The following is a 20504-nucleotide window of genomic DNA, read 5'->3' on the forward strand; positions in this document are numbered from 1 at the left end:
AAATGCCATCCACATCCAGAGAAAGAAATATGGAGTCTGAATACAGATCGAAGCAGGCTATTTGCTTTCTTTTTTATTTTGCTTTGTTTTGTTTTGTTTTCTTTCTCATGGTTCCTCATGTGGTTCCTTCTATACGACAAGACTAATGTTAAAATACGTTTAATAAGAATGTATATGTAGAGTCAATATCAGATTGCATACAGTCTTGGAGGGGGGGAGAGGAAGGAAGCAAAGAAAATTTAAAATTTATGGAAGTGAATGCCAAAGACTAAAAATAAATTAATTAATTTGTTAAAAATATTAAATAAAATAAAAATACTTGCTGTCTGTCATGCCTAGAAAGGATTGATCTTCGCTACCGTAATCTTGAACACCTAATTCCCTTCAAGCATTGGTTTACCTTGTCTGGCTAGCATCTTTCTGGATTCCTCCAGTTACTCACATCTTCCTTCGAAAATCATTACATGTACCTTTTATCTATCCTGTATATACATGTTATACTCCTGGGCTATTGTTAGGTCCTTGAGGGCTAGGATTGTCTCACTTTTGTCTCTTTTGTAAACCCACTTTTGTATACCCAATATCTGTCATAGGACTGGACAATTAGTAGATAGGTGCTTAATTAATACTTGCTGATTAATATGTTGATTGAAATTCTTCCTAGCTATGCTTTTAAGAACACAATTCTATTTCTAAGTCACTACGTTGCCTGCAAGGATCTATTTCTATTCAAGTTTGATGCTTTTGTTGTAGGAGATGGGATTTTAGTTGAGACTTAAAAAAAGCCAGGGAAACCAAGAGGCAGGGATCAATATGGAGGGTATGGGAGACAACCAGTCAGTTCTCAGGCTCGATGACTAGAGTGTTGGACTTGGAATCAGGAACACCTAAGTTCAAATTCTTCTTCAGACACTTATTAATTGTATGGCCCTGAGTAAGATACTTATTTTCTTCTAGTTTCAATTTCCGTATCTGTGAAATAGGAATGATAGTAACACCTAACTTTTAGGGTTGTTGTGAGGACCAAGAGAAATAACAGTTGGAAAGTGCTTTGCAAACCCTTAAGGGCAATAGCTAGGCTATCACCAGACTCTTGTGTTGCCACTGGACTCTGATGACTCTGGAGGAGAGAGTGAGGCTGATGACTATGCAGCTCTGCTTCACTTAAACCCAGTTCACTCACAAGTCAAGACATCACCTTCAAGAGAGAAGAAAGGTAGAACTACACCAACAATAGTAAATACCTCCTATGTGTTAGGCAGTCTACTGAGTTCCCACAATACAAAGACAAGTGAGTTTCCATTCTACTTAAAGCCAATAGTGAGTGGAGTTAAGACTTGATAGAATGGGTACAGGAGTTATAACCCTGCTTACCTACCTGTTTCTGCACATGATAGTCACAGAATAATAGCCAGCATACATTACTTTAACCAGGAATGTGCTGGAGCCAACTTTTCAGTGTATGCATTTACACCTCAGAAATTGGTAATGACTATAAATTGTGGCTTAATTTATTTATTGTTTTGTTGATTTTTAGACTTAAGAAAATGTTAATAATGTTGACTAAACTTCAATGTTTGTGTGTATATGTATATGTATGTGTGTATGTACCTTTATTTATTTACTTATTTCTCTATTTATTTGTTTATTTACTTCTGTGGAACCCAATTGTCAAACACTTAGCATCACTTTCCTGTATTGCTCTATAAACAGCTTGAGATTGGCAGAAGTTCAGCATAAGGCTCAGGGAATGAAGACATCGCCAGACTGAAGGCCTGGTTACTATAGGCTAATAAGAAGAATACTCAACATTTATATAGTGCTTTAAGGTTTGCAAAGCCCTTTAACAGCATCTCATTTAATCCTCACAGCAACCTTGGGATATAGGTGCTATTAATATCCCCATTTTAGAGATTAGAGAATTATAGTTGAAAGTGATTAAGTGACTTGCCCAGGGTCCCATAGCTATTACATATTAGAGGCCACACTTAAACTTGGGTCTTATTGACATTATAAATATTTGTTGTATTATTTGTGGCTTTCTCCTTATTCCCCAGCACCCCTTGAACTGAAGTATAGCTTGTTTCCTCATTTCCTTTAAAGCTGATTTTAGAGGAGTGGAAAGAACACTGTATTTGAATTTACAAAATCTAGGTTTCGAGCACCTTGGAGAGAAGCCCTTTGGAAGCCTTAAAGTACTACATATATGTGAATTGCTAAGATTATTACTTATTACTGCTGTGACTTTGGATTGGTCATTTTTATTCTCTGGATGTCAGTTTCTTCCCATATAAAGGTGAACAGCTCAAACTGACCATCTTTAAAGTCTCTCCCAGATTGAAATATTCCAGTCCTCTGTGTTGAGTTCCTGATTTGTGTCTCTAATATCTACCTGACACTCAAAACCTTCAACTGCCCTTAGTTCTATACCCCATCCTCTCAGTGGATCCCTGAGGACTCTCAGCCCTGCACCAACAGGACATATGGGTTAGTGATTTGTAAGCCCCTCTTGGCTTGACTCCATTGACTCTGAATAATATGGAGCCTGGTTGGCAGGGGGCTTATAATATGATGTAAACTAATCAATTGCAGACAACTAGCACAAGATCAGGGAATCTCAGGGTTTGAAGGGCTTTAAGAGGCTGTCTAGTCCCACATCTACCTGAATAAGAATACTTTCAGCATCATACCTACCCAGAGATAAACTGGCCTTTACTTGACAACCCCAGCTAAGACCTTACTTTCTCTGAGGAAGCCCATTATGCTTTTGCTAGGGGATGTTTCTTTGTTTGTTTTCCTTATAAAAGCAAAAATTCATCACTCCGCAATTTTCACTGAATTATGAATTCAAACTATTACAATTTACAGTTTAATCTAAATTGAATCCCAGCTATGTCACTTACTACCTATATAAGCAACCTAACCTCTTTGAGCTTCAGTCCTCTTGTGCAAAAAGAGTATCTTGGACCAGAGGACTTCTAAGATCCCTTCTATCTTTAGGTCTATGATCCCACCATCCTTGGCAGAGAAAACAGAAATAAAATAAAAATTCACCTATTCTACATCATTGATCTTCATGTCTGATCCACGTTGAATAGTCATCCTCTCTCCTCTTTTTTCTACCTCTCTTCCCTATCATAGCCAGAAAAAGTTTAAAAAAAACCCAAACTCTCCAGCTATTTTTGTTATTCTTGACTTCCATTCCCGCCATAGCTCACTCTGAGCTTTATAACACATTTCTCTTCATCTTCCCATTGAAGATGATAATGGTAATAGTATAACAGTGAAAATGAGAGACAACAGATGTACAGCCTGAGGAGTATTGTGATTCCCTGCAGATACACACACAATAAAAAGGAGATGCCCTGTGCTCTTCGTAGATCACTCTTCTGCGGGGAATATATGGGAAACTGTGGAAAACAAGGACAATAGTTACACGGGTTGAGGAGGTGTGGAAATGCTGCATCAATAAGAATGGGGGGGAGTTTCTAAATTAATGAAATCACAAACAATTCACATTTAAAGTAAAATCGTCACTTCTGTTCTCATAGGGCTGTGTAGTATATAAAGCTATTTGCTTGCAATACCTTATCCAATAGGCTAAATTGTGCAGATATTATGATTCCCATTAATTGATCCACAAGCATTGATTGTTCTACAGATGTCCTTAAAGTCTGGGCACATAGGAAAAATGCATACTCTGAAATATCTGGAATATTAACAGACCTTCGCCCCCTTGACTTCTTTTTCTGGGGTATGCTAAAGGAGGTGTACTCAATGGAAATCACAGATGCAATACACTTGATTGAATGCATAAAGAGTGAATGTGCTAAAATTGACGGCAATGTGGAGTTATTGCATCAAGTTCACGTGAATCTTGCAAAGCGCATCAACCTTTGCATAACAAATGATGGAAATCTTATAAAAATGTTATTTGTTAATATTCCAGTTAAATGAAACGTTGGAAATTTCATTATTTCATTTTTTTGAAAATATGCATTTTTGCCTATGTGTCCAGACTTTGTATTATGGGCTAGGCACTGTTCTAGGCTTTGGGAATACAAAGACAAAACTGAAACAGCCTCTGACATATTTTAAAAAAATAAAGAAACTGGGGCTCCAAGAATGAATGCTACTTTCTTGGAGTCACATGACCACTATAAGTAATTTGAACCCAGTCTTCTGGAATGAGTTTTATTTGTTTCTACTTTTATTGTGTATTTAAAATACTATCATCATATTCTTGGCAATTACGTTCTTCTATGAAAACTTTAGTCCGTACAGATCTCTTATGAAAGTAAATCCTACAAACAGAATCCAAGGCAAAAAATCCTGACATTTTTGACATCTAATGCAATTGATTCAAACACTTTTCAGCAAGTTCAATAATTTACCAAGAAGGAGAATTAAATACTTCTCCTGAAGTGTTAAAAAAAGGCACAGACTGCTGAGAGAATTAATTTATGCCCTGTAGAATTATCCTTAACACCTGATGAGGTGTTACAAAAGGGAATTTCATGTCTTGTATCAGCACTTTCAGATGAGGGTTTTAATGGCCAGGCTAATCAAGAAATGAATTGGAGTATTGACATTAATGCAGCACTAAGATGTTTTGAAGAATAAGGGGGTATTTAAAATGCATATAGAGAATTCCATTCCAGGGAACACCATTTAACATATAATGCTAGTGGAAAATAATATGAAGAGGATTAATCAAAGCTGAGTTAATGTTAAAATTATGCTCATTTCCGAGTGTGATGTTTTCCAATATTGAGTATTGTTAGTAGAGTGTACCATATGCAAAAAAGGATAAACTGGAAGCTACCCAAAGTAGGGCAAGCAGGATCAGGAGGGGACTCATAGCTATGTGAAATGATGATCAAATGAAGGAATAAGGTATGTTTAGTATGGAGAAATGAAAACTAAGATTACTGTCATTGTTTATTTTAAAGTCACATGGGAAATGAGTTATCTTTTCTCTCTGTGTCTCCGGATGCTAGAAAAAAGCCCAAATGGGGAAAACTATAGGAAGAACTTTGTTAATAACTGAACTGCTCAAAAGATACTGAGTTCCCTGTCACTGTTGGCATTAGGCATATATTGGATGACCACATGTGGATATCATAAAGGAGACTTATGAATTTAATAAGAGCTGGGCTAGGTGATCTTTGAATTCTCCTTCAACTCTAAGAATCCATTACATAACTTCATTTGTAATATATAGATATTTGAGATAAGGAATTCAAATCCTACCAATCATACCCTCCATTGTGCCTTCCCCAATAACTTCTCTTCCTACCTGACTGTGCATAGCATCTGACTTTATTATGACTTTATTTTTGCTTTTGTCATTTTTATATTCAAAGTAATTTTCTATTATTTGTCCAACTTTTCTCAATTGTGTCATATGTAGCAGGCTTTTCTCATCAAGAAGACAAAAGGGCTCTAAAGACTACAATGCTTACCCTTCATAAAGAGATTATTCTCATGTACTCTCACACACACAAATGTGTGTGTATGTGTGTGTGTGTGTGTGTGTGTGTGTGTGCATGTGTGTAAAATATCATTTAATGTGAAGACTTTTTTGGGATGGAAGACACATTCTTTGAGAAAAAACATACACGGTCCAGATTTTCTTTGGGATGGACTCGAGTTGGAAGAGAAAGACTTTGGAAACTCCACACATGTAGGGGAATTTTAGGTGAGCAAATTGTATTTATTTCCAATTCTTTGTTACCACGAAAAGCACTAGTACAAATATTTTGATATCTCTGGAGTCTTTATCTTTGTCAAAGGTCTCTTAGTTTATATGCTTAGCAGTAGAATCTCTAGGTCAAATGATATGGAGATTGTAGTCACTTTATTTGCATACTTTCAAAGTGCTTTCTAGGGTAGCTGTACTGATTCACATTTCCACCAAAAATTCATTAGTGTGCCTATCTTTCCACAACCTCCCCAACATTATGTATTCTTATCTTTCATCATTTTTGCCAATTTGCTGGGTGTGAAGTGAAACCCAGGATCATTTAAATTTGCACTTTACTTATTAGTGATTTATAATATCCTACCATATGGTTGTTAATGGTTACTTTTTTTGAGAACTGTTTGATCATACAACTTGTTTATTGGAGAATGGATTTTGGTCATACGTTTCAGTTAATTGTCTACATATCTTGATAGCAACTTGTTATCCAAGAATTTTGATGAAAAGTTTTTTTTTTCCTAGTTGACTTTTTCCATTCTTGTTCTAGATGTATTGATTGTGTGTGTGTGTGTGTGTGTGCGCATGTATACAAAAACTTTAGTTTCATGTAATCAAAATCATCCATTTTATTTTTTGGAATTACTTCTATCCCTTATTTGGTTAAGAATTCATCCCCTCTACTAGAGAAAGTGGATAACAAGTAGCAGAAGATGAAACTAGAATATGAATGCAAGAGTCAGATTGTGGAGGAATTTAACTGTTAGAATAAGAAGTTTGAATTTATCTGAGAAGACATTTTGATTTTGTACTTTTCTCAATAAAAAATAAAATAAAATATCCAGTATGTGTATGCTTAGTTATAAATCATATATGAATGTACTACTCTACTAATATATCATATACATTTAAAATGAATAAAACAGAAATTTAAAAGAATGTGATAAAAATAAAATGAACAATATTTTAAAATAATGTTAATTTTATTTTTAATTATACAAAAGCTTTTCCACTCTCACTTTTTAATAAGAACAATGTCTTGAATATGCTTGAATATTTCTCCATTCTTTTTTTTTCTTTCTGGTTCTATGTGGGTTTCATCACTACCTTTTAGCAACGTGCTGATCCCCATACCCTGAAGCTATTGCTCCCTATGGCACTCCTATGGACCCACTATACCAAGGCCTTCTATTTCAGCTCCCCTCCATTCCTGACTCCAGTCTCAAAACTAGCCTCCTTAGCCACTGCTGCTGTCTCTGCCTTTGTTATGTCTCATGGCCAGCACCACCCGTGGGCCAGGTCCTAGCCCATAATCATTTCTACCTTGTTAGTCTGGTATCATACCCAGCTGTCAGGAAGGTCTTAAAATATAGAAGCTAGATAAGCTGAAGTTGACCTTAAGTGCCTGTTTCTGATCCAGTAACCAACTTGCTCTAGAAAACACAGTCTCTAGCAGTCTTGAGTTTCAGAAAAAGCCATTTAGTTTGCTTGTATGCCGTGGCTTACTGATTTACATTTAATAGATTTTTCAGAATGGTAAGAGCAGTCCCCTAAAATCTCCATCCCCCCAAATTACATAAATGCATCTAATAAAACTCTGAGAAATAGTGATCTTTATTCCAACATACTTATGATATATTATATACACACTACATATATATATATATATAATGTATATATACATATCAGTAAGCTCTTGTTAATGAAGAACAGAGGTTATAGTTTAAAGATGAGACAGTCTCTGCTTTCAAGAATTCTTTCATTTCAATAAGGTGTCCCTTGTTTTCTAATACATAGAGACATATCACAAAAGTAAATATAAATAAACTATGTATATAAACAGATATATTATTAGTACAATGAATATATTTGCATACAACTTTTGTTATTGAGAGATCTGTACTTGATTTCTGACAGTCTGGATTCTCTATCCTGCTCTGATAGTCTAGATTCTTCTAACTTCCCTTTCAACTCTGACATTGGGTTTCTATGAAAGAGGGAATGAGCTACTTTTAAAAGATTCAGATCAAACAATTGAACTGAAACTTTGAAAGGGGGGTAGAGAAAAAGGGGTAGGGGGAAGGAGACAGAGACGGGGGGGGGGAAGAGAGAGAGAGAGAGAGAGAGAGAGAGAGAGAGAGAGAGAGAGAGGAACATGGTGGAGGGAAAGATCTGTTCACTATAACTTCCCGAAGTCAAATGTAGGTCCATATGCGTCCTGGTTTCTGAGAAATTATGTCATTCAACATGAAGCAACTTTTCAGTGGAAGTTCAATTCTCAATTTGGGGAAAATCTGTGGTTTGTTTTCAACATTTTCAAAAGAAAATTATTCATTTTGAATATTAGATCCTTGTGTTCTTTGTAAACATTTCAAAAATTGAGTAACCAAAGGCCTGCCTGGTCATTTTCTCTAAATTCGAGTATTCCTACTTAACTCAGCTTTGTCTTCTTAATTCCAGCAAAAAAATGAAGAAAAGTGATTAGAAATTTTAGGTATGAAAGCAATGAAACCCACCCTTCTACATGGCTACTTCTGCTGCAAAGGATTTCTGTCTTTTCATGTCTCTGTTTCTCACCACTTTCCATCTCTCTTTGTGTCTGTGTCTTTCTGTCATTCTCTCTCTGACCATGTCTCTCTGTATGTCTTTCTCTGTCTCTCTCTCTCTCTCTGTCATTGTCTCTTTGTCTCTATTTCTGCCTCTGTCTCTCTCAGTCTCTGTTTCTCTGTCAATTTCTCTTTCTGTCTCTGTCTATCTCTCTCTGTTTCTCTGTCTGTCTGTCTCTCTCATTCAGAATTTGGACCATCTAGTATACCCATTTCCCCCAGGTCAGCCTCCTTTTCACACAATTGAAAGTTCTGCTTTAGTTTTTCTGGCCCTGGGAAAGGAAGCCATCTGCTCACTCTAGAATTATGCAAGGATCACTTTGCCTTTCCAGGTGTCTCACTGGGGCCTTTAGATTTGAACTGTCCATTCCTACCTTTGTGATTTTCTCCCAGCTCCTGCCTCTGCTTTGTTGAAGCCTAAGGCACTCCTTTTCTAGGAAGGGGGAGCAGGGGATTACTTCACCGAATCTCTGTAATCTTTCCTAATGATACTGGATTATATGAGGCTCAGACTGATGGGGTTTTGCTCACCTAGAATCCAGATTTCTGGGCAGCTCATCTTCCATACATACCCAGGCTGGGGAATGGAATCTGATTGGTTGGATATTAACCCTGTTTCTCAATTTATTTCACAAATGATAAAAGAAATAGGTAAAAATAGCTATTTCCACTTAGAGTGAGCTTGAGTTACTAAAAATGTACTAAGCAGGCTCATTATTTTTTTGCCCAAATTAATTTTCCCACAGACCACTAATGCCAGGTTTGTTAGCAGGAAAAACAAGTGCAACCTATCTGGCATCAACTCAGCTTTTCCTGATTAAAGAAAGAAACGTAAAATAACCACAAATCTACCAATGCCCCCAATTTCCATCTAAATATTGAAATATTTCGGATTTACTATTTTTCTAAATACTAGACAAGTACATGTGAAGATATATACATATGTGAATGTAGATGTAGATATAAATATATAGTGGTGTGGAGGGGGGAGTTGGAGGTAAGGACACCTGTGTAGGAATGTCGGACCATCCATTTACTAGCATTGGTAATTGCTTATGTCCTTTTAGCCACTGGGGAATCATCTTCTCCACCTTTCGAGTATGAATAATATTCATACTACCTACCTACTCTGCATATTTCCTAAAGGAAGTTTGTTGGCTCCTGTGCCTGTGAGCGCCCTTCCTTCCAGAATTCACTTTGCACAGGTTTTAAACTGAATTTTCCATCTTCCTGTTATTCTTGTGATAAAACAAACTCCTCAAAGAAAGGGACAATTTCATTTTTGTCTTTGTATATCCCCAGTGCCTAGCCCATGCCTGGTATATAACAGGCACTTAATAAATACTTGCTGAATTGAATTGGGAGGAAAGTTCTTTATAAACATTAAAGGTTTATTGAAATGTGATCTTTTATATACAATTCAGAACGTTAATGGTCTCTTCAAGAACTAATGTCGGTGGTTCAGTGTACAGAGTGCCAGGCCAGGAATCAGGAAGATCAGAGTTCAAATCTTGCCTTAGACCCTCACTAGCTGGGTGGCCCTGGGCAAGTCACTTAACTTCTGTTTGCCTCAGTTTTCTCACTGTTAAGTATGTATTAAAAACAGCATCTAACTTTCAGGGTTGTAATGAAGATCAAGGGAGATAATGACTGTAAAATGTTAAGCACAGCACCTGGCACATACTGCTATATAAATTTTAGCTATTTTTACTATTATTATTAATTGATTATACAAAGGATGGTAGTTAAAACATATGGAAATATGTATAGACATGTGCATTATGTATGTATGTATATATACACACATTTACCTGAGCACATGGACATTTATGGATATATTTTGTGATATAACATGACAATCTTACAGACTCAAAAGCCAGCCTTCTATCTACTGTGCCAAGCTTCTCCTGGAGGCATTAATACAAAGCTGTGACTTTCTAATGATCGCATCCCAGTACTGACTGGTAGAGGAAGTGTTTTTTAATAGAGGGCTTTTTTGTTGTTGTTATTGAGTCATTTCAGTTGTGTCTGACTCTCTCTGTGACCCCATCTGAAGTTTTCTTGGCAAAGATACTGGAGTGGTTTGCCATTTCCTTTTCCAGCTCATTTTACAGATCAGGAAACTAAGGCAAATAGGGTTAAGTGACTTACCCAGGGTCACAAAGTTAGTGAGTGTCTAAGGCTGGATTTGAACTCAGGTCCTCCTAATTCCAGCTCCAGCTAGCTGCCCCTGAGGGCTTTTTTGAGGACCTCAAACCACATCATACCTACTCTACCCTGCATAAGGCCAACTCTAGAGATAATATTTTGGGGGCTGATTTTACTATGGGCCCCTTCAAACTCAAGATTTATTATGCAACTTCCTCCTAAAGACATTACAACGCAGATGCTTCTCCCTTGTTCTGGATTTCAGGCTTGTGGGTGTTTTTACTTGCAGCAAATTCCCCAGAGGCCTGATCATCACCTAAATGATAACTGAGGAGACAGCATAGCCTAGATTTAAAACACCTGGGTTTGAGTCCCAACTTCATCAATTGCCAACTGCATGACCTCTGTAAGGTCACCAGCTTCCTCTTCTCTTCATAATCTAACTCTTGGGGTTGCCATGAGGACCAAATGACATAAAACACAGCACAGGCCTTTGTAAGTACAAAGTGCTATACATTAGCATTAGGGCTATTATTATGACTTGACCCTTGGTGGCGTTACTTGCTACATATGACATGCCCCAAGCCTTCCCTTCATGTAGGTAACACCTTAGCTCTGAATCTATGGCTCATTCTGTTTCTTTTTCAGGCTTTGGGGTTACTGAATCTCTGTTTGTTATTCCCAGGAAACTTTAAAGGTACCCATGGTATCATATTGCTTGCCCTCTCACTGGGATGGAGGAGGAAGTAGAGGGAGGAAGAGAATTTGGAATTTAAAGTTCTAAAAATAAATGGACGAGATGGGGAGGGGAGGAAAAAGGAAAAAAAAATAGAAATTTACACGATAACTTCAATATATGTTTAAAAGGAATAGCAAGTTTATATAGATTGGCAGTTTCATATACAATCATCTCTCTTATTATACTGTTATGTAAATGCTTCTTTTATTCCATAAATTAAAAAGAAAATTAATAAAAAAGAAAATTAACAAAAGAAAAAATGTGAAAAATTAAAAAGAAAGGTATTCATGTACAATTTATTTTTATGACATTTTAGTTGGTAAATCACCCTGTGAGAGTGACACATGTGTTAGCTTTCTTCTTCTTTTTACTTTGTCATTCTGTTGGGTTGCTGTCTCCTGGAACTAATAATTAGCATAAAATTAAATACAAAAGCAATCAACTCAGTGAGATGTTTCCTATAATTTTCTGCAATCTAGCAGGTTCTTAGCATCCCTTTAGCTACCGGTTGATTCAGAGATTTTTATAATGTGGGCTTTGGATTGCAAAACATTCAATTATATACAGTCTCAATATTTAAGTAGCGCCTGAGTGCCATGTAAAGCAAAGGAGACCAGGGCCAGGGTGTCTTGTTCACTGCCTCCTGAGCATCTGAGGTTTACTGTGGCATGTGAGCTTATATTGTCCTGGATCTTGTGGAAACTGAACAAGTATTGTGTCTGATGGCTCAACAGCCTCAGGGATAATGAGGAGAACTCATTTTCCCCACTGTCTGTCCTAGGCCTAGCTTTAAAAATGAAACACTCACCAGCGTACACAGGATTTCATTATTAGCTTGGGGAAGCATTGGAGCCATAATAGTTTTCACAGTAAAAGTAGTTTGTTTGTTTTCCTGAAAGTCAACCATGTTTAACTGGAGGTTTTAAACTTTCTGCTTTTCTAATGCAACTTCTCAATCAAGAAATACAGCAGCAGCAACTTAGAATCATAGGGTTTCAGGGTTGGAAGTGACCTCAGAGGTCATCTTGGCCATGCCCTACCAGGATCTCTTCTGTGGTATCCTCAATAAGTATGCATCCAGCCTCCAGGATGTCACAATCCAGCAACACTGGATTCTCTGCTGTTCCTTGCACATGACTCTATCTCCTGAACACTCTCTCTTCTCCCCTCCACCTGCTGGCTTTTGTAGTTTTCTTTCAGACTCGAGTCAAATCCCACTTTCTGCAGGAAACCTTTTCTGGTTCTCCCCTTCTTTACTGCAACCCTCTCCTCTCTCCCATTTGCACTGTACATAGCTTAGATGTGAATAGTTGTACAGATAATGTCTCTTCCAGTAGAATGTGAGCTTTTTGAGGTCAGGGGTTATGCTTTTATCTTTCTTTCTTATCTCCAGCTTTTAGTAGGATATTTAAAAAATGCTTATTGCCTGCCTAGGACACTTCTAGCAAAAGGAACTCATTATCTTAAGAAGCTATCAGTTCCATTGCTGGACTGATTTGATTATTAGGATGTTCTTTATAATGAGTTGGAATCTACTTTATTGCTGTAACTAAGGTGGGCCATTAGAGATTTGCCAGAGCATTGAGATTTGGAACAGACTAACAACATTCATACTCTAGCTAGCAGTTGAGTTTACAGTTACGAACAGCTGAGTTAAGTAACTAGTTGGCTGAAATAACCTAATTTTTCTAGTGGTCAAGCAAAAGGTGACTTGCACATTATTCCAGCCCTCCTCTTCTCCACATCAGCTCCCCTTTCCTGCCAGGTGTATCCCTAACAGTGACCTTGACTTGATTCTGTAATTTATGTCTAATAAATGCTGATATGAGGAAGTTACAGTTGTCTTTGGTCTTGCACGCTCAACCGAATTTGTCCTACAAAGTTGATTTGAGAGGGTGTTTTGTAAAGTTTGCTCTTGGCACCAAAATTGCTAGTTAAAAAGCTCTTATCTACTGCATTGCTCCTGGTCTTGCCTTCAGCAGACAAATGGAACAAATCTCTTCTCTTATCTACGTGATGACCCTTTAAACATTTGAAGGCAGCTATCATGATCTCCTAAAATCTCTCTTCTCCAGGCTAAGCATCTGTAGTTCCTTCAGCTGATGCTTGTATATAATGCTTTTGAGTATTAAACTATAAATTAAAACTAAACAATTTGGTTATTCACGGGCATGTCAAAGTCTCCAACATGCCAATATTTTAAACTATCAGGTCAAATGTTTACATATATGGATGAAACCACTGAGGTGCCATCTAGACAGCAATTAAAAGGCTTAGTTGTACTGAAACTTAGGAACTATTACTATTTGGGAATCAATTACGCTCTTGGGAAAAGTAAACCTAATGGTTCTAGAACTTTTCTAACAAGCTTGGTGGAGGGAGAAGTAAAGTGAAGTTTGGAAGGAGGAACACATAAAGTCCAAATAGTCAGAAAAATACAGGGATTCCTTCATTCAGTCAGTCAGTCAACAAACATTTACTGAGCTTCAACTATATACAAGGTGCAGTCACAGGCTTTGGGGATGTAAAGGTAAATGAAATACTGTCTCTGCCCTAGATGAGCTTAAAGTCAGGGACAGCAACACAAGTAAATATGTGTCCAATTAGAATAAGAGCCTGCACATTGATATCCAAGTGACGTTATTAAAGTGCAGGTCTGATAATGACACTCCCTTGATGAAAAGCTTCTAGTTGCTCACTATGATCCCTGGGACGATGCAATTTCTTCTGCTCAGCATTTAAAGCCTTTCACAATCTGACTCTATTCTACTCTTTGGACTTATACACACTTAACACATCCTATGTTCTGATCAAATTGTCCTACACACTACACATTTCAACTCCTCTCTCCATGCCTTGGTACAGGTGGTCTCCTTTCCTAGACTGTATTCCTTCCTCACTTTCTCCTAAACTCAAGTATCCCCTTCTACATGAATGCCTCTTGATCTATTAGTTAGTATGATCTCACCCCTTGAAATGTGCTTATATTTACTTTTCCTTTAGTTTGTATTTTATCATATGTGTATATGGTTTTTTTTTCCATAGATGGAAAGTAAGGTCCTTGAGAGCAAGGACTGTTCCATCTTTTTTTTCCTTTATATTCCAAGCACTTAACACAGTATCTGGTACATAATAGGTGGTCAATAAATCCTGTTGGCTTAGCAAGGCCCTAGGAAATATCTTGAGAAGAGAGAGATTACTTCCAGCTGGTGAGTTCTGTGTAAATATTTGTGCTCACTGCCTTTTCCTCAAACTATCATGCTTAGCACATACGTGTGTGTGTGTGTGTGTGTGTGTACATGGCCCTCCAGTAGAGTATAAGCTCCTTGAGGGCAGAAGCTATGTCCATTTTTGTTTCTTTTCTTCTCCAGAAACTAGAGCAATCTCTTATGCACAGTAGGCATTTGATAAATATTTCTTGGATTGGATTGATTCAGAGATTTCCTGGAAAAAGTAGACCTTAACCAGTCCTTAAAGAGAAAGGATTTCATCAGTAGTGAATGGCGGTTAGAAAAGAGAATGTATTCTAAGCGTATGGGATGATGTGAACAAAGGGACAGAGACAAGAGAGGATGGGATGAGTTAAGGGAACAGTAAGCAATCTGATTTGGCTATGACACAATGTTTTTGAGTTATGTAAGACGAACCTACAGGGCCAGCTCGAGCCAGATTATGAAGGGACTTGAATGCCAGGCTAGGGAACATAGGATCATCATTTTATACCATTAAAACTGGAATATACAGTATATAGAGATCATTATTTTATAGACTGGGGAACCAGTATCCTAGAGAAATAAATTGCCTTGTCCAAGGTCACACAGATAATAAGGGGCAGATCTAGGATTTGAGACTAAGTCTTCTGACTCCATATACAACACTCTCTCGACAGCACACCGTATCAGACCAGGCTTCTCTGAGCTACATATTTTTTGAAGCATGAGGCTCTGTGTAACCATCCAAGGGATTCCATGAAAAAGAATGTTGGATGAGCAGAGAGTAAACCTGTTTGCTTTGCTATCTGTGTCAATTGTACAAAAAAAAATGCATATTCTGCCAATGCAGATCAGAGAATGGTTTAAATCACACAAATAAAAGCTGGCTTCTTATTTATCAAGGATAATACACTGGGTGCTCTCAACAATACAGTGCATTCAATTAGTTTAGTGTCAGTCTATTTTGGCAATATGTGTTTGAATTTAAATACCCCTTATATTTTTACTATAAATATATTGGTACATGCATTCCTTATTATTTTGATTGTAAGGAAAAAATCAGAAAGACAAGGGAGCAAAAGTTTCAATGATGAATACACTGATAAGGAAAAGGTATCCACAATGTTAGCTAAAGTACCAAATCCCAAAGACAAAGGAAACCCCAAAATAACATTTACCCTCTCCAATTTGGATTCCCTTCTAGGGATTCTCAGCATGTGGCATGTCACTAAACTTTAAAAAATAGTTCCATGGCTCTGGCAATATTACAAAGACATTTGCAAATGAAATTCAGGGAGCTTAAAAACAAGACTTCACACATTTTAAGTGAAAATACAATCAACTGAAACAATTCTTTTAAAAATAAGCTGATTTAAGCAAAGGAGAGAATGGAAATTTCTGGGAAGCATCTTGTAAGATGAACTCACATCCAGTACTCAGCTAGACCAATGCATCTGTGATATCAGCTCTTTGGATAGTGCCTCCAACAGATTGCCACCTGTCCACACCTTCCCATCCTGTGCTTTTCCATACACTTTCATAAATATAACACAGAGGACCCACCTTGGAGTCTTTTTCAGTTTCTCCTGAAGTTATGAAGATCTCAATGGAATCTATCACCCTTCCACATGACCAGCCTTTTTCTTAGCTCCTAATCATAATCCTTTTCTCAATTACAAGCACATTCTTCTCCCTGAATAAATATTTTGTAATAAGTTTTAATTCTAAATGTTACTTATATACATGTATGGAGATATATAACATAAGATTAATGTATCTATTTAAAGCAATCTTACATTATTTAGTACTGTTACTAATGGCTACTATAAATTATTTTCAAATATTTCCTGGAACAGTTCCATGCAAGTTTTCTTTATAGTTCAATATGAATCAATTTAACTTTTTTCAGTTCAACTCAATTCAATTTATTTCACTTCAATTCAAAAGCAAGCATTTATTAAATAACTGCTGCATACAAGGCAGAGGGGCAGCATGATGCAGTGGATAGAGAGCTGGCCAGGGAGTCAGAATGACCTGAGTTCAAATCCCACCTCTGACTTATACTAGATGTGTCCCTGAACAAGTTACTTAGGATTTATTCAGGGTAACTCAAACTGTGAAGTTGAAAAAGAGTTTCTGAAAGAGTTTGCTCGTCTAGAGCTTCTTATCCTAATGAAATCACATACCCAGATTAAAAAAAAAAAAAAGTGGCAGGCCCAAGGCAGAAAAAAAGATGAAAGGAGACATAGCCTTTGCCTAAAAGGAGGTTGTAAATCTAATGAGGAGCAGAGCAGGGCAAAGCAAAAATAGATTTATTTGCTAATATTTATTAAATTATTTTATTTATTTATTAAATATTTATATAGCACTTAAGGTTTCAAAAGTGCCTTGCAAATACTATCTCACTTTCCCTTCCTAAGTCTGTGAAGTAGATAGTATTTTTGTCCTCATTTTTCAGATAAGGAAATCGAGGGTGAGAGAGGCTAAAGGACTTGTCCGGGGTCACATAGCCAGGAAGAAACTTTCTGAGGCTGGATTCAAACTCAGGTTTTGCTGACTCCTAGTCCAGCTCTCTATAACGGGTCCACCTAATCAACTTCACAAATAAACACTAATTATATGATGGATACTGAATGCAAATGTAAATGAAGGGTTTGGAGGAATTTGAAAAATAAAAGCTCACTTCTAGCCAGGGTAAATCTGAGAAAGATTCATAAGCGAATCTTCCCCTCAGTTTCTTCATGCTTTGAAGATAAAATGATATATACCTTATGGGCTTTGCCATTTCAAAGGATTAAATAAATTAGACATTTCTCCCTAGGTACAAACCTTCTCCTGTTCCTGAACTTGGCTCCAACACAAGTGATCTCATCATGTGAGGGAGCATAGCCAAGATGCCTACCACTGTTGCTGAGGATTGCCGAGAGTCTTGCCAATGGAAACTATTTTGATGTAGTGACTTAGCTTCCTTTCTTCTTTCCCTTCTTCTGTCCTCTCCTCCTGCCCCTTCTTCCTTTTCTCCTCTTCCTCATGACACATATTCCTCAATCCAGTGAAACTGGCCTTCTAGCCCTTCCTCAAAAAGACTCCATATCTAGATTCCGGGAATTTTCACTACCTGTCCATCATGCTTGGGATGCGCTCTCTCCTCTACTCTGATTACTGACCTCCTTGGCTTCCTTTAAGTGACAACTAAAAGAGTACAGGCTGAGACACAGATGAACACTCCCAACATCTGCTTCCAAACAACTTTACAATAAAGCCTCAAATCAAATTTTGGTGTGGCAGAGCCAACAAAAGGTCAAAGTGAGACTTTTTTTTCCAGCCTAGGGCAACTCAGGAGGTCTGTAGGTTGTCTGTAACAACATCAAGGGCACAGGGAACAACAGGAACACCAGTGGTGGTCCTTAGAGGTAAACAGCAGCAGCAGCTTCAGGAGTTCTCAGCCAAGAGTTGGTAAGGGGATCAGACAACTTAGCAGAAAGAGACTGCAGGGGGCCCTTTGCTGTCATTGGGTGTGTTTGGCACTGCTTGGCAACTCTCTTGGTCATAAGCAGTTCTGGGTCATGGTTCCAGGATGAAAATTAACATTTGTGATCAGTCACAAAAGAGTGGGGGTCCTGGTCACAGTTTCAGACCCAAGAAGAAAGCTAGCATTTGCAGCTGGCAGCTGTACGGGAGCCAGGGCCCTTCCAGGATAAAGACCAGAGAGCAGATCGGAAGAATAGTTATGATCGGAAGAATAGTTATCACAGCTCTACCAGGATCATACCACTTTAGAAGCACCAAAAATTTGCAGACACCCAGAATTAGCTCTGAAAACAGCAGCATGAAAAAAAAAAATCAAAGCTTGGGACAATGCCTATTCTCCACCAGGTGAACAGAGTCCAACTTTAACATAAAATTCAAAGACAACAAAAAGGCTGGAAAATGAGCAAACAACAACAACAAAGAAAACTTAATCATAAGAAGCTACTACATTGGCAGGGAAGAATAAGACATAAACTTAGAAGATAACAACGTGAAAACAATTACAAGCAAAGCCTCAAAGAAAAATGATAATTGGACCCAAGGCCAGCAAAAATTCCTGGAAGAGTTAAAGAAAGAAACGAGTGATGGGGGAAAATTTGGAAAATAAATGAGAGTGACTTCAAAAAAGAAAAAGAAAAGAGTGATACAAGAAAATTATGAAGAGAATTAACAGCTTGGTAAAAGAGGCACAAAAATACTGAAGAAAATATCACCTTAAAAGTAGAACTGGACAAATGGTAAAAGAATATATTAGGAGGGCAGAGTTTATAATCTCAAAGAGGATCATACATATGTCTGAAAGGTTCGGAACCGCCGGATATAAGAAACTCTCAAAGTAGGAAGCAGAAGAATCAAAGCATATATTTAGACTCCACAGTAACCAACCCATGAACCAGCATCCCCATTTTGACATATTGATCAAAAGCTTCCAGGCCCAATAAGTACGCCTTACAAGAGTAACCAGGAGGCTACAGAGAAGCATGATGGTGTAAAACAAAATCATGCTTCCCCCTCTATGGTAAAAAGATTACCCACTGGCCTCAAGTCCTTGTTCAGCTTCCTCCCGTAGGTCAGCTCTGCTACTGGCAACTCCTGCTTCAGCTTCGGCTGTGACTGTAGCTATAGCAGCCTCTGGCTCCAACGGAAGCTGTTTTTAACCGTCCGGCTTCTGCGGGGGTGTAAGGTATGCCAGGGAAAGCACAGGTTCTTTCAATCTGCTTAAGCAAGGTGAAGGGGTTGACCAGGAAAGCACAGGTTCTTTCAATCTGCTTAAGCAAGGTGAAGAGGTTGACCGGGAAAGCACAGGTTCTTTCCATCAGCTTAAGCAAGGGAAGCAAGGTGAAGGGGCCGACAAGCTTACTCCAGTCCAACATACAAACAGCATTCAGTTCAGGGGAAAAAGCCAAACTAGTCAAGGGCACTTGTTGACTAAGTGCTAAGGAGCCCATTTTTGGTTGCCAACACAAAGAGGTACAAAAAAATCACGGAAGAAAAGAACTCTATAAGAAAGCAGCATTGGTCAAAAGTGGGGGGTAGATACAAAAGCTCACTGAAGAAAACAAAAATTTGAATTGGGAAAGCAGAACTAATGATTCCATGAGACATCAAGAAACAAAATAAAGTCAAAAGATTTCAAAATTAGATTAAAATGTGAAATATCTCACCAGACAAAAAAACTGACCTGGAAAATAGATAGAGGAAAGGTAATTTAAGAATTATTGGAGTATAATAACAACCACCAACATCAACAAATAAATACTTATTAAGTGCCTAAAAAATTATTGGATTATCTGAAAGCCATGATCAAAATAGCCTAAACATCAAATTTCAAGAAATGATCAAGGGAAACTGCCCTAATATCTTAGATCCAGAGGGTAAAATAGAAATTGAAAGAATACACTGATCATCTTCTCAAAGGATCCCAAAATGAAAAATCCTAGGAATATTATAGCCAAATTCCAGAGCTTCCTGGTCAAAGCGAAAATACTTCAAGTGTCCAGAAAGAAATAATTCAAACATGGTAGAGCCACAAAAATCAGATCACATAAGATTTAGCAGCTTTTACATGAAAGGAGAGGAGGGCTTAGAATATGTTTTACCAAAAGTCAAAGAGGCTAGGATTACAACCTACCCAGCAAAACTGAGTGTAATCCTTCAGGGGAAATAGATATTTAATGAAATAGAGGATTTTCAAGCATTCTTGATGAAAAGACTGGAGCTGAATAGAAAATCTGACATTCAAACAGAAAAGTCGAGAGAAGCATAAGAAGGTAAACATGAAAGAGTATTCATAAGGGACTCAATAAAGTTAATGTGTTTACATTCCTATATGGGAAGATGATACTAATAACTTCTAAGAACTTCATTATTATTAGGGTAGTTAAAAGGAGTTTATATAGACAGAGGGCATAGGTGTTAGTTGATTGTTTTGGAACCCCTTGACTTAGCAATACTACTACTAGGTCTGTATCCCAAAGAGATTAAAGAAAAATGAAAAAAAAACTCATGTGTACAAAAATATTTATAGCAGTTCCTTTCATGGTGTCAAAGAATTGGAATTCGAGGTG

Source organism: Trichosurus vulpecula, chromosome 6 (genome assembly GCF_011100635.1).
Source record: "Trichosurus vulpecula isolate mTriVul1 chromosome 6, mTriVul1.pri, whole genome shotgun sequence".
Taxonomy (NCBI): domain Eukaryota; kingdom Metazoa; phylum Chordata; class Mammalia; order Diprotodontia; family Phalangeridae; genus Trichosurus; species Trichosurus vulpecula.